At 43.9% G+C, this 14,068-nt stretch overlaps 1 protein-coding gene across 2 annotated transcripts in view; it reads left to right on the plus strand.

Moving 5' to 3' along the window:
* The first annotated feature begins 28 nt into the window (after positions 1–28).
* The window catches only part of LOC105493150 (tumor protein p53 binding protein 1), a 110,081-nt gene continuing 96,041 nt past the window's right edge, over positions 29–14,068 (plus strand). For both annotated transcript variants that reach the window (XM_071066987.1, XM_071066988.1), the window contains exon 1: positions 29–341. The gene's annotated coding sequence lies outside the window, so the exon portion shown is untranslated. The remainder of the gene's footprint in view (positions 342–14,068) is intronic.

A 14,068-nucleotide genomic window follows, 5' to 3' on the forward strand; every position in this document is an offset into this window, starting at 1 on the left:
GGGACCCACTGGAGGGGCGAGGCGGTTGCCTCGGCGCCGGAAGAAGCTTCTAGTTAAGATGTGTCCCTGATAAGTATTGTCTGGCAATTCCGCAGCCTCGCCCGAACTGAGGGGAGCCATCTTGTCCCTGTCTGTCGTAGAGTTTGTATCGTTGCCTCCATCTGTGTCTGTGTGTCTGTATTATCGTTGTTTGGCGTTTTTGTTTTTTGTCACTTCCTGCCTGGGTCCTGCCCGAGGTCTCAATCCTCGGCTTCCCTGTCCTTGCCCCAGGCCCTGGGAGTGCTCTGGAAGGCTGCGCAGTTTTGGAGGGGACAGAATGACCTTCCGGCCTTGAGTCCCTGGTGAGTTGTTATTCTGAAGATAGCAGTTGGCTGGCTAGTCTCCATCTCTGCTGAGTGCAGGACTCGAGTGCAATGAGCTCAGACTGCAGCAAGGGGGATTTGAGTAAAACCTAGGAAAGACCTTCCCATCTCCAAGTGATGTGACAGTGAGACGGGTCTCCCTCAGGAGACTGTTGTATTACTCCCCCCTCCCCGCTCCCGGGAGTTCTTAAAACAGAAGGGGCAATGTTTGCCCCAAAGAAGAGGTGGACAGTTCTAAGATCAAAACCAGAGAGGTTGGGAAAGGACTGAGGAGGCCTTGCACTGTTTTATGACTGACTGGAACATCTTTGTAAAAATGTGCTGTTAGTCTAGCCTCCCCCATTCCTCAGTGTACCTCTACCTCCTCCACACGCCAGTCTTCTTTTACCCAGGATAGCGAATCATTCTGTGCATGTATGTGTGGGACCGCCTATATTTCACCCTAGGGCTCCAGCAGTACTTTTTTTTTTTTTTTTTTGTCTCGTTTGCCTTCGCTTTGGAGGTAGTACAGGGAAGAAAGGAGCACAGTACCAGATTCAGCAAGGCTTCCTGTGAGCCACATTCTAATTGGGCAGTGTCTGCATGTTAAATACTTCACAGTGGCCGGGCTCAGTGGCCCACGCCTGTAATCCCAGCACTTTGGGAGGCCAAAGTGGGCGGTTCACTTGAGGTCAGGAGTTCAAGACCAGCCTGGCCAACATGGGGAAACCCCACCTCTATTAAAAATACAAAAATAAGCTGGGCGTGGTGTTGGACGCCTGTAATCCCAGCTACTCGGGAGGCTGAGGCAGGAGAATCACTTGAGCCCCGGAGGCGGAGGTTGCAGTAAGCCAAGATTGCACCACTGCACTCCAGCCTGGGTGACAGAGTGAGACTCTGTCTCGAAACAAAACAAAACAAAACAAAAACTTTACAGCAATCCTGGTCCCTACCAGGGAGCATGTGTTACAGGAAAACAGCCAGTCCACTCTGCAACCAATTTGGACATGGCCCTGAAAATCCTTTTTGCAGCAGAAAGGGGAAAATAAGAGTACTGGTAGAATGTCAGATGGTGGGGATGCCTCACCCTCTAGTCTCATGACTATGACACATGAGACAGTGTTCCGCTGTACCTCTGCCCCACCCCACCCCCCACTATTTGTGGATCTGAATCTGGAAAAGAGCTTGGAGAGATGTGCAGGCCTCCTCTTCTGCAATCAGAAAAAGAGTACCATGTGGAGGCAGAGAGCCAGAATAGGTTGTGGGGAGAAAGAGACAGTTTCCATAGCAACTGTAGAGATGAGGCCTCTAACTAGCACAGGGTCTCAGTATAAAGGTCAGCAGTAGTTAACCAAAGATTCTGCTTTCATCAAGTCTGACAAAGAGAGTAGACAATAGATCTGAATGGTATAGGGAAGGATCACACACTGATTAGATGGTAGGGGCAGAAACTCAGCCTTGTGATCTCAGGCCCTGCTAAAATTGGGTTTTATTAATTATAGTGCAAATGTAGATTATGGTAGTACTAAAATTGCTTATGTGTGCTGGATGAGTATTTTGCAGGCTCATTGCCAAAGGCTGACAATGTCACTGAAAGATTGGCTATAGGTGTCTGTTAATTATCCTCCTCTTTCCTTGGTTAACAGTATTCCAGCCATTCTACTGGGTGATGATTCCAGTATGATTATGTTGTCAGAATATGTATATATATTTAGAGAGAGTCTTGCTCTGTCAGCAAGGCTGGTGTATGGTGGCATGATTGTAGCTCACTGTAACCTCAAACTCCTGCGCTCAAGTGATCCTTGCACCTCAGCCTCTGGAGTAGCTAGGACTATAGATGCATGCTATCACACTGGACTAGTTTGTAAAAATTTTTTGTAGAGACAGGGTCTTTGTGTGTTGCACAGGTTGGTCCCAAACTCCTGGCCTCAAGCAATCCTCTTGCCTTGGCCTCCCAAAGGACTGGGATTACAAGTGTGAGCCACTGTGCCCAGCCCAGAATTTTTTTTTTTTTTAAGATGGAGTCTTGCTCTCTTGCCTAGGTTGGAGTGCAGTGGCATGATCTCAGTTCACTGCAACCTCTGCCTCCCAGGTTCAAGCGATTCTTCTGCCTCAGCCTCCTGAGTAGCTGGGACTACAGGCCTGCGCCACTACGCCCAGCTAATTTTTGTAGTTTTAGTAGAGATGGGGTTTCACCATGTTGGCCAGGCTGGTCTTGAAGTCCTGACCTCATGATCCACCCACCTCAGCCTCCCAAAGTGCTGAAATTACAGGCATGAGCCACTGCGCCTTGTCCAGAACTTATTTTTAAATGTTAAATTGCACATAGCACTGTCCAAAGTGCTCTATAAAGAAAACTGTGGCCAGGAGTGATGGCTCGCATCTGTAATCCCAGCTGTTTGGGAAACTGAGGCGGGTGGATCACTTGAGCCCAGAAGTTCAAGACCAACCTGGGGCACATAATGGAACCCCATCTTTACAAAAAATACAAAAATTAGCCAGGTGTGGTGGTGCGTGCCTGTAGTCCCAGCTACTCAGGAGGCTGAGATGGGAGGATCAATTGAGCCCAGGAGGCAGAGGCTGCAGTGGGCCGAGATCTCGCCACTGCACTCTAGCCTGGTCAACAGGGCAAGCCTCTATCTCAAACAGAAAAAAAAAAAAAAAAGAAAAAAGAAAACTGTGGAGCATTAGCATCTGTGTCCCAGAATTTTATAACAAAGACAGAAAATGCTCTGATACATATGCATAAGACATAGAAGGCTGATTAAAAAATTAAATACATATATGAATTATGAAGAATTTAAAAACCTATTTTGAATTTAGGAAGTGCGCTATGGCAGAAGCCTGGTAGTAAAACGATGCTATTCAAAGGCTCTTCCAAGGGTGTTACCAGTGGAGGGTCTTGACTATGAGTTGTCCAGGTTCTTGGCATATTGAACAAAGAACTGGACTAGCCGGGTGTAGTGGCTCACACCTGTAATCCCAACACTTTGGGAGGCTGAGGTGGGTGGATCACCTGAGGTCAGGAGTTTGAGACCAGCCTGGCCAACATGGTGAAACCCCACCTCTATTAAAAATACAGAAATTAGCTGGGCATGGTGGTGGGCACCTGTAATCCCAGCTACTCGGGAGGCTGAGGCGGGAGAATTGCTTGAACCCAGGAGGTGGAGGTTGCAGTGAGTGGAGATCGTGCCACTCTGCTCCAGCCTGGGTGACAGAGTGAGACTTCGTCTCAAAAAAGAAGAATTGGACAAAATGCACAAACTAACCAATGGAAGACAAAAGCGTAGATTTATTGAAGTGAAAGTACACTCTACAGAGTGGGAGTGGGCTCTAGTAAGTGGCTCAAGAGCCCCAGTTGCAAAAATCTTCTGGGGCTTAAGTACCCTTTAGAGGTTTCCTATTAATTACATCCTATGTAAGTGAAGACTTGGCCTGCCACCTATTGGAGGCTGAAGTGGTGGCTTGGCCCGTGACCAGTCAGAGGCTGAAGTGAAGTTACACCCTATGCAAATGAAGACTTGGCTCCCACCAGTCAGAGGCTGAAGCGAAGGCTCCCTGTCTCCAGACCCTATTCTCCTGCCTCAAGGGGATTATTAGGGACCTGTGATATGCATGATTGTCAGACACAGGTAATAGTGTTTGATGGCTATGGAGCTTCCTGTTTTGTTTCATTTAACTGTTGACCCCGTGGAATGACCAAGTATGATCTTTCGGGAGCTCTCCAATTCTGTAGCTTCTTCCACAGTCTTGTCAAGCAAAATTGGCAGATATAGTGGCAGACCAATACTTTTGAACTATTTGTGATGAAGCACCCTTGAATTGTCAAAGGTGTCTAAGGATCCACCACTGAAAGAGGAAGTTAGAAGAGATGCAAGAGGAAGGCACTATTATAGGCTCTTTCCTTGGTTATGCACTGGAGTGGGCACAAGGCAAAAGATCATATAAATCTCAAATGGTTTGAAAAGTATTGGCTAAGTTTAAACCAGTTAGGGAATTCTCAACCCCCAGGCCTTCATAATGTATAGTGATAAATTATCCAATAGGTAAATTAAGCACACTTTTAACAAAGTGGGAAGGGCATCTCTTAAGTTTTTCTGGAAATAATTTCATATCTGGCATTTAAAATAAAGTTTTAAAGTTGTCCTCATGAAAAATCAGAGCTTTACTTGCAACCAGTTACACTCGTATTGAATTATGTGTTCATGGGAGAGAAGAACATCATAATTCTTTTTTTTTTTTTTTTTTTTTTTTTTGAGACGGAGTCTTGCTCTGTCACCCAGGCTGGAGTGCAGTGGCCGGATCTCAGCTCACTGCAAGCTCCGCCTCCCGGGTTTACACCATTCTCCTGCCTCAGCCTCCCGAGTAGCTGGGACTACAGGCGCCCACCACCGCGCCCGGCTAGTTTTTTTGTATTTTTAGTAGAGACGGGGTTTCACCGTGTTAGCCAGGATGGTCTCGATCTCCTGACCTCGTGATCCGCCCGCCTCGGCCTCCCAAAGTGCTGGGATTACAGGCTTGAGCCACCGCGCCCGGCCTATTTTTTGTATTTCTTAGTAGAGACGGGGTTTCACCGTGTTAGCCAGGATGGTCTCGATCTCCTGACCTCGTGATCCGCCCATCTCGGCCTCCCAAAGTGCTGGGATTACAGGCTTGAGCCACCGCGCCCGGCCTAAACATCATAATTCTTTCAATGCTTAAAGTCTCTGTAAGATTTAAGACAGCTCTGGCAATTCATAAAGAAAAGATGCTGGCCCTTCTCTTCTAGCCTGATGAATGTCATTAGTTTTTCTGGGGGTCTGAGCTCATTTGGCAGAACTCCAGCCCTGCTCTTTGGATTGCATGGTTTTATCCACCAAAATATCCAAAGGGAGCTGCATACAGCTCAGATTCCCTCCCTGCACTCAGTTCTGCCTATAAAGCATTCTTACACAGAGAGAGGCGTGTTGGATTACAGAAGTGCTGTGTCAGAGGCTTATCCTTGGCTTTTGGGGGAAATACTATGATCATAATGCATACCAGCAGCCATAGGGTCACCTCAGCCTGAACAGCTGGTTTGTCTGCAAAGGCATGGAGTAAAATAACCTTTAAAAAGGCACTGAGTAAAATAATATCTAAAAAGGTTGAGATGGGGAAGAAGTCTGCATTTATTACTATGTCTGGGCCACAGAGGAGGCCCACAATAAATATTTTTCTAATTATTATTTGTTAACATTAAGTAAATGGGCAGAGCAATGGGACTGGGTTTATCTTCCACCTGCAGAGCATTGCAAAGAACAATGAAGAAATTTCCCCTTTTTCTTCCCTCACTTCCCACGTTCTTTTGTTTAAGAAAGTGATTCCCAAAAGTGAAAAAATTAATCTATCAATACCATCTTTCCTTATCCATTCCATTAGCCTGTGAGATGGAAGGTAGTGTTTGGCTGTGACCTCTGATACCATCTTTTCTTTTAATCTGAGCAAAGCTACCTCTTACTGCGGGGATCTCTAAGGATTTTCTCTGTGGTGGTAGAGATGATAGTGGTAAAGAGGATTGAAACCCAACTGTATAACTTAGTTTTTAGTCCATACCTGCATGTGAATTATATTTTGCATTTTTTTCCCCAAAGTATTCATAGAATGGAGTTATTTTCTTTCAAGGAATGCTTGGGTTGAAGAAATGTTATTCCCTTTACAGTATCACAAAATCACAAATACTTTGTGTCTTTCTTATCAGTTCCTTCTTGAAGATCCTTCATAATATGCCCTAACTTCCCTTTCCAACATTACCTCCTGCAAATATCCTGTTTTTATTTTTCCAATTTTATTTATTTATTTTTTGAAACAGAGTCTCGCTTTGTCACCCAGACTGGAGTGCAGTGGCATGATCTCAGCTCACTGCAACCTCCGCCTTCCAGGTTCAAGCAATTCCCTTGCCTCACCTTCCTGAGTAGCTGGAATTGCAGGAGTGCACCAACATACCTGGCTAATTTTTTGTATTTTTAGTAGAGACAGGGTTTCACTATTTGGCCAGGCTGGTCTTGAACTCCTCACCTCAGGTGATCTGCCCGCCTTGGCCTCCCAAAGTACTGGGATTATGGGAGTGAGACACTGCTCCTGGCTGCAAATATCCTGTAGTAACCCTTTTTTCAGTCAGTCTGAACCACTTGCCTTTTTCTCATTCTTGTATTTTTTGTTTAGGCTGTTCATTTTTTCTTGAATACTCTGTTTTCCTGAATTCTTATCTAAGGGTTTATTTATTTACCTTTACCTTATTTGTGGAATAAAGGTTCATCTCATTCCACAAAGGATTTAAGGGATATGACCGAACTCAAACACAACTGCTTCTGCAAAACTGACTTTCTTATTTACCAACTATGTGAACTTTGGCAACTTGCTTATCTTCTCTGTGCTTTAGTTTCTTCATCTATAAAATTAAAATAATAATAGCACCCCACCTTATAGGGATTATTTTAAGAATTAAGTGGAAAAACATTTTAAATATGCTTAGCACAATGCCTGGAATTCATTCATTCATTCATTCATTCATTCAATAATATTTATGGCCAGGCACGGTAGGTCACACTTATAATCCCAGCACTTTGGGAGGCCAAAGCAGGAGGATCACTTGAGTCAAAAGGATCACTTGAGGTTGCAGTGAGCTGTGATCATGCCACTGCACTCCAGCTTGGGCAGCAGAGCAAGACTCCGCGTCAAAAAAAATTTGTTTTAATTTATTGATTGATTTGTAGAGATGGAGGTCTTGCTATTTTGCACAGGCTGGTCTTGAACTCCTGGCCTCAAGCAATCCTCCCATCTTGGTCTCCCAAAGCGATGAGATTACAGGCTTTAGCCACCATTCCTGGCCCTCCCGTATACATTAAATTGTCTCTTGATTACCTATAATAACTAATACAATGTAAATGCTATGTAAATTGTTGTATTGTTTGGGAAATAATGACAAGAAAAAAAAAGTCTGTGAATGTTCGGTACAGATGCAACCATCCTTTTTTTCCTGAATATTTTCAATTCATGGTTGGTTGAATCCACAGATGCAGAATCCCCATATAGGGAAGGCTGACTATATTTTAAAACACTACAAAGAAGAATCAGGAGAAGGCAGGGCGAGACTTCAGACTAAGATGTAAGCCTGACATCTGTGGAAGGAGAGAGGGAAGAAAGGAGGATTGGAAAGGAAGAACCTTATCCTACTTATCTAAGAAAATTATCTAAGAAAGTTTTGGCTATGCCAAGGAAGAGTCCTTAAACCAGAGGCACCTGTTAAAGAAATCTTGCATCTTAACAGGAACGGGCCTGCCATTGTATTCCTGCTGTGCTTAACCATTGGCTAGGATCAGCCTGTGGGAAACATGCCCTTAATGCAAATGTGATGGTAGATCCAGAAGGGCAGCAGGTGGAGCCATCATTCTGTAAGCACATATCAGTGGTGCATTTTCTTTCTTTCTCTTTCTTTTCTTTTCTTTTCTTTTCTTTCTTTCTTTCTTTCTTTCTTTCTTTCTTTCTTTCTTTCTTTCTTTCTTTCTTTCTTTCTTTCTTTCTTTCTTTCTTTCTTTCTTTCCTCCTTTCCTCCTTTCTTCCTTTCTTCCTTCCTTTCTTCCTTTCTTCCTTCCTTCCTCCCGTTCTCCCTTTCTCCCTTTCTCCCTTTCTCCCTTTCCTCCCTTTCTTCCCTTTCTTCCCTTTCTTCCCTTTCTTTCCTTCTTTCTTTTTTTTTTTTTTGAAATGGAGTTTTGCTCTTGTTGCCCAGGCTGGAGTGCAATGGTGTGATCTCAGCTCACTGCAACCTCTGCCTCCCGGGTTCAAGCAATTCTCCTGCCTCAGCCTCCCAAGTAGCTGGAATTACAGGTGCTGGCCACCACGCCCGGCTAATTTTTTTGTATTTTTAGTAGAAACAGGGTTTTGCCATGTTGGCCAGGCTGGTCTTGAAATCCTGACCTCAGGTAATGCACCTGCCTTGGGCTCCTGAAGTGTTGGGATTACAGGAGTGAGCCACTGTGCCCAGCCCAGTGGTGCATTTTTATGGTTGCCACAGTATATACTGCATGGATAAGTTTATCTGAAATTCTAGAATGGGCAAGACTAATCTACAGTGACAGAAAGCAGATAAATGATTGCCTAGGGCTGGTAATTGATTGCAAAGGGCACAAGGGAACTTTTCGGGTGATTGAAATGTTCTATATTTGATTGGGGTCATAGCTACACACACCTGCGCATGCACGTGCACAAATGGATGCATGTGTATGCATCCATTTATTGAACTCATCAAACTCTACACTTAAAATGGGCCCAATTATGACTGGGCGTGTTGCTTATGCCTGTAATCTCAGCACTTTGGGAGGCCAAGGCGGGTGGATCACCTGCAGTCAGGAGTTCAAGACCATCCTGGCCAACATGGTGAAACCCCATCTCTACTAAAAATACAAAAAAAATTAGCTGGGTACGGTGGCACATGCCTGTAATCCCAGCTACTCGTGGGGCTGAGGCAGGAGAATCACTTGAGCCTGGGAGGCAGAGGTTGCAGTGAGCCAAGATTGCGCCATTGCACTCCAGCCTAGGCAACAGAGCAAGACTCCGTCTCCAAAAAAAAAAAAAAAAAAAAAAAGGGCCCAATTTTAATTGTACGTAAATGATGTATAAAGTTGACTAAAGACCACAAGATAGGCTGGGCATGGTGGCTCATGCATGTAATCCCAGCACTTTTAGAGGCCAAGGTGGGCAGATTGCTTGAGGCCAGGAGTTCAAGACCAGCCTGGCCAACATGACAAAACCCCGTCTCTACTAAAAACACAAAAACTAGCTGGGGGTGGTGGTGTGTGCCTGTAATCCCAGCTACTCGGGAGGCTGAGGTACAAGAATCGCTTGAACCCAGGAGACAGAGGTTGCAGTTAGCTGAGATCGTGCCATCGCACTCCAACTGGGGTGACAAAGTGAGATTCTGCCTCAAGAAAAAAACAAACGGCTGGGCATGGTGGCTCACGCCTGTAATCCCAACACTTTGGGAAGACAGAAGATCAAGACCATTCTGGCTAATATGGTAAAACCCCGTCTCTACTAAAAATTACACGCACAAAAATATAGCTGGGCGTGGTGGCGGGCACCTGTAGTCCCAGCTACTTGGGAGGCTGAGGCAGGAGAATGGTGTGAACCCAGGAGGTGGAGCTTGCAGTAAACCAAGATCGTACCACTGCACTCCAGCCTGGGCGACAGAGCGAGACTCCGTCTCAAAAAAAAAAAAAAGAAAAAAGCATGAGATATCACTTCACACTGACAAACCAAATGTTAGTGAGAATGTGGAGCACCTGAAACTCTAATATGTTGTTAGTGGAAGTATAAAATTATACAATAATTTTATTTATTTATTTTTAATTTTTTTAGAGACAGAGTCTCGCTCTGTTGCCCAGGCTGGAGTGCAGTGGTGCGATCATAGCTCACTGCAACCTTGAACTCCTGGGCTCAAGTGATCTTCCCACCTCAGCCTCCCTAGTAGCTGGTACTACAGGCTGGCGCCACCATGCTTGACTAATTTTTAAAACATTTTTTTGGGCCGGGCGCGGTGGCTCAAGCCTGTAATCCCAGCACTTTGGGAGGCCGAGGCGGGTGGATCACGAGGTCAGGAGATTGAGACTATCCTGGCTAACATGGTGAAACCTCGTCTCTACTAAAAATACAAAAAACTAGCCGGGCGTGGTGGCGGGCGCCTGTAGTCTCAGCTACTTGGGAGGCTGAGGCGGGAGAGTGGCGTGAACCCGGGAGGCGGAGCTTGCAGTGAGCCGAGATCACGCCACTGCACTCCAGCCTGGGAGACACAGTGAGACTCCGTCTCAAAAAAAAAAAAAAAAAAAACAAAAACAAAAACATTTTTTTGGAGAGATAAGGCCTCCCTATATTGCCCAGGCTGGTCTTGAACTTCTGGGTCAAGCGAGCCTCCCACCTCAGCCTCCCAAAATGTTGGGATTACAGGCATGAGCTACCGCACATGGCCTACAGTCATTTTCGAGAACTATTTTTGGCAGTTTCTTATAAAGTGAAAGGAGCACACATCCTATGACCCGCAGTTCCACTGCTAGTTATCTACCCAAGATAAATGAAAACAAACATTCACAAAATGAATTGTTTATAAATGTTCATAGCAGCTTTATTTATAATAGTCTAAAACAACCCAAATATGCAGTAATAGGAGAATTAATAAAACAAATTGTGGTACATACAATTGAATGTTGCTGAGCAGTGAAAAAGAATGAAGTACTGATGCATGCAGCAACATGCAAAATGTTGAGCAAAAGAAGCTGGACACAAAAGACCACATACTGTGTGATTCCATTTACATAAAATAGTATCACAGGCAAAATTAATCTATCGTCATAGAAGTTACAATATGAATGCCTTGTGGAATGGGGATTGACTGGAAGGGACCATGAGTGACTCTCTGGAGTGATGAAAGTGTTCTATATATTGATTGATATGTAGGTTTCATGGCTGCATACATTGGTCAGAGCTCATCAAATTACTGGCCAAGGACAGTGGCCTATGCCTGTGATCCCAGCATTTTGGGAGGTCAAGGTGGGAGGATTGCTTGAGCCCAAAAGTTCAAGACCTGCCTGGGCAACATAGTGAAACCCCATCTCTACAAAAGAAAGAAAAATTAGCCAGGTGTGGTGGTGCATGCCTGTAGTTCCAGCCCCAGGGAGACAGCTGGGAGATCACTTCAGCCCAGGAGCTGAGCCCAGGAGTTCAAGGCTGTGGTGAGCTGTGATCGAGCCATTGCACTCTAGCCTGGGCCACAGAGCAAGACCCTGTCTCTTAAAAAAAAAAAAAAAATTACACAATTAAGAGCTATGGATTTCACTGTATTTAAATTTTTCCTCAAAAAAATCAGTCACTAAAAATAAAAAACAAAATGAAAGACACAAGCCTAACTATTGAATTGGTAGTATAGTTTTAAATGATTTTACAATACAGTAATTTAACTTTATACATATGTATGTTTTTTAGACAGACTGTCACTGTCACCCAGGCTGGTGTGCAGGGGCATGATTACTGCTCACTGCAGACCTGACCTCCTGAGCTCAAGTGATCCTCCTGCATTGGCCTCCCAAAGTTCTGGGATGTGAGCCACCATGCCTGGCCTGTTCATTTTCGTTGGGTGTGTTGATGATGTTCTTATGTTTACAATATTCTCTTTTATTTTATTTTATTTTATTTCTTTGAGACAAGAGTCTCACTCTGTTGCCCAGGCTGGAGTGCAGTGGCGCGATCTCAGCTCACTGCAAGCTCCGCCCCCTGGGTTCACGCCATTCTCCTGCCTCAGCCCACCACCATGCCCGGCTAATTTTTTTGTATTTTTAGTAGAGACTGGGTCTCACCATGTTAGCCAGGATGGTCTCGATCTCCTGACCTCGTGATATGCCTGCCTCGGCCTCCCAAAGTGCTGGGATTACAGGCGTGAGCCACCACGCCGGGCCTAATTTTTGTATTTTTAGTAGAGATGAGGTTTCACGATGTTGGCCAGGCTGGTCTTAAACTCCTGACCTCAGGTGGTCCACCCACCTCAGCCTCCCAAAGTGCTGGGATTATAAGTGTGACCCACCAAGCCTGGCCTAAAATATTCTCTACATTTTAGACACAGAAGTATTTATGAATAAAATTATATGATGTCTGGGATTTGTTTAGAAATCAGTTTGGAGGAAGTGGGTGGATATAGATGAAATAAGATTGAGCATTTGTTGGAAAAAAATAAAAGAAAAACAACAAAAGAAGATTGAGCATTTGTTGATAATTGTTGAAGGTGGATTATATAAGTACATAGCTTTTAAATTTTTCTCTATTAATAAAAAAATAGTCTCTTCAAGCTTTTTGTTATAAGCAACCAGAAGGGCGAAGTTGCCATCAACTGAGATGGGGAAGGCTGCAGGTGGAGTAGGCTTGGTAGAAGAGATGAGTTCAATTTTTTTTTTTTTTTTTTTATGTAATCAATCATTTTATTATTTTCATCAACAACCAATACAGCAACACAAATTGACAGCCACTCCTCAAGGGAACCTTTTTTTGTAGTTTAGAGCAATGCCCTGAATGAGCTACCTACATGGCACATAGTATTTGCAACATGCAAATGGAGACCTAAAGGCTCATGATGGGAATAGAAGGTGGCTCTATACAGAGGAACAGAAATGGAGTTATGGGAAGCTCAATCAACAATTGGCAACAAGCTAGGTCAGTAGTTTGCCAAACTGGCCATCTATGCAGTGCCTGAGTTTTGGTTCTGGGCTTGGATCATGTAAGAAAGGCAGCAAAGTCTGGGTGCCAAGAATCACACCTACAATCCCAGCACTTTGGAAATCTGTGGTGGGAGGATCTCTTAAAGCTGGGGCCTTGAGCGCAGCCTTGGTAGTAAAAAAGGGCAGGTAGATTCCACAGAAATAATGTTGCAGGAAGGGGGTGATAAAATACAGAAACATCAACACACAGCAAACCCTCAACTGTTTCATTGGCTCCCAGTGTCTTAATCTGTGTCTGCTAACATTTTAAGGTACATCTAAAAGACCCCCTAAACCCAGCAAGCTTTTCATTTAAAATTCCTTCAGTGAGGTACATCTAGGGAAAAAGTCCCTAAAGTGTGCTGATAAATTAGGCTCCTTGAATGCTGCCTTGGAGTAGGAAATGCAGCATTAGACAGACTGCCTAAGCAAGCTGGGTAAAACCCAGTTAAAAATAGCAAACTCTCAAGGGGTCACTTCCTTGTGCCCAGGTAGACCCACCCAAAGGCATGATTCACAGTAAAGCTTTGAAAAAAAAAAGCAGCCACACCATTAAGACGACTAAAATTATGCTGTGGTAACTTCAACAGCTAGGTTATCCAAGGACTTGGAAAATTCACCTTCTGATGTCCTCCAAGACAGATTCCATTTCTTATGCACCTTGTTCTTTACTCAGACCTGGAAAAATTAAAATCAATGTTTTCAACAAGTGATGATTACTCCCTTTCTTTGTATAGAAATATTTGTCATCCCTCAGACAGTTCCTTCTGGAACAAGATGAGTTCAATTTTAAGCATGTTGAATTTGAGATGTCAATTGGACATCAAAATGAAGATATTGAATAGGCAGCTAGATACATGAATTTGTAATTTGAGAGAGAGGTGTGGGTCAAAGATATAGTTAGGAGTCATTGGCATATAGATTGTATTTATAGCAATGTGACTGGATAAAATCAAGAAAGGAGTGAGAGTAAATAGAACTTAGAACATAGTAAGTGCTCAAGAAGTATTCATTATAACCATGACTAAAATTCTTTCAATTTCTGTCTCACAATGCCTACAGAACTTTTATTGTATCTTGTACTATCATTATTTGTATGTCTTATCTCCTTCCTAGATTGTAAATTCTTTGAAGCTAGAAACTAGATATTATTCATCCTTATACACTGCTCTCTCTCCACCACCACCATGGAGCCAAAATGGTACCTTGCATTTAAGTGAATTGAAATTAATAAATGCACTTGAGTTTGTGAAGACACTTTTGGTCAGTTTTATGGGTTTTCTGACTTGCTCTGACTTTGGGTTCTTGAGACTCTGTGTGATGTGCTTATATGTGAGTAGAGTCAAGATGCATTACTGTTATTCTTGCCACTAGTTAGTTAGCACACTAGCTCTGTACAGCCCAGATCAGCCTTTGAGACCTAGCTCTACTGAAGACACTACAGAAGGGATATGCTCAGAGTAGAGTGGGAAAGGG

This window comes from Macaca nemestrina, chromosome 7 (genome assembly GCF_043159975.1).
Source record: "Macaca nemestrina isolate mMacNem1 chromosome 7, mMacNem.hap1, whole genome shotgun sequence".
NCBI classification, from domain to species: Eukaryota; Metazoa; Chordata; class Mammalia; order Primates; family Cercopithecidae; genus Macaca; species Macaca nemestrina.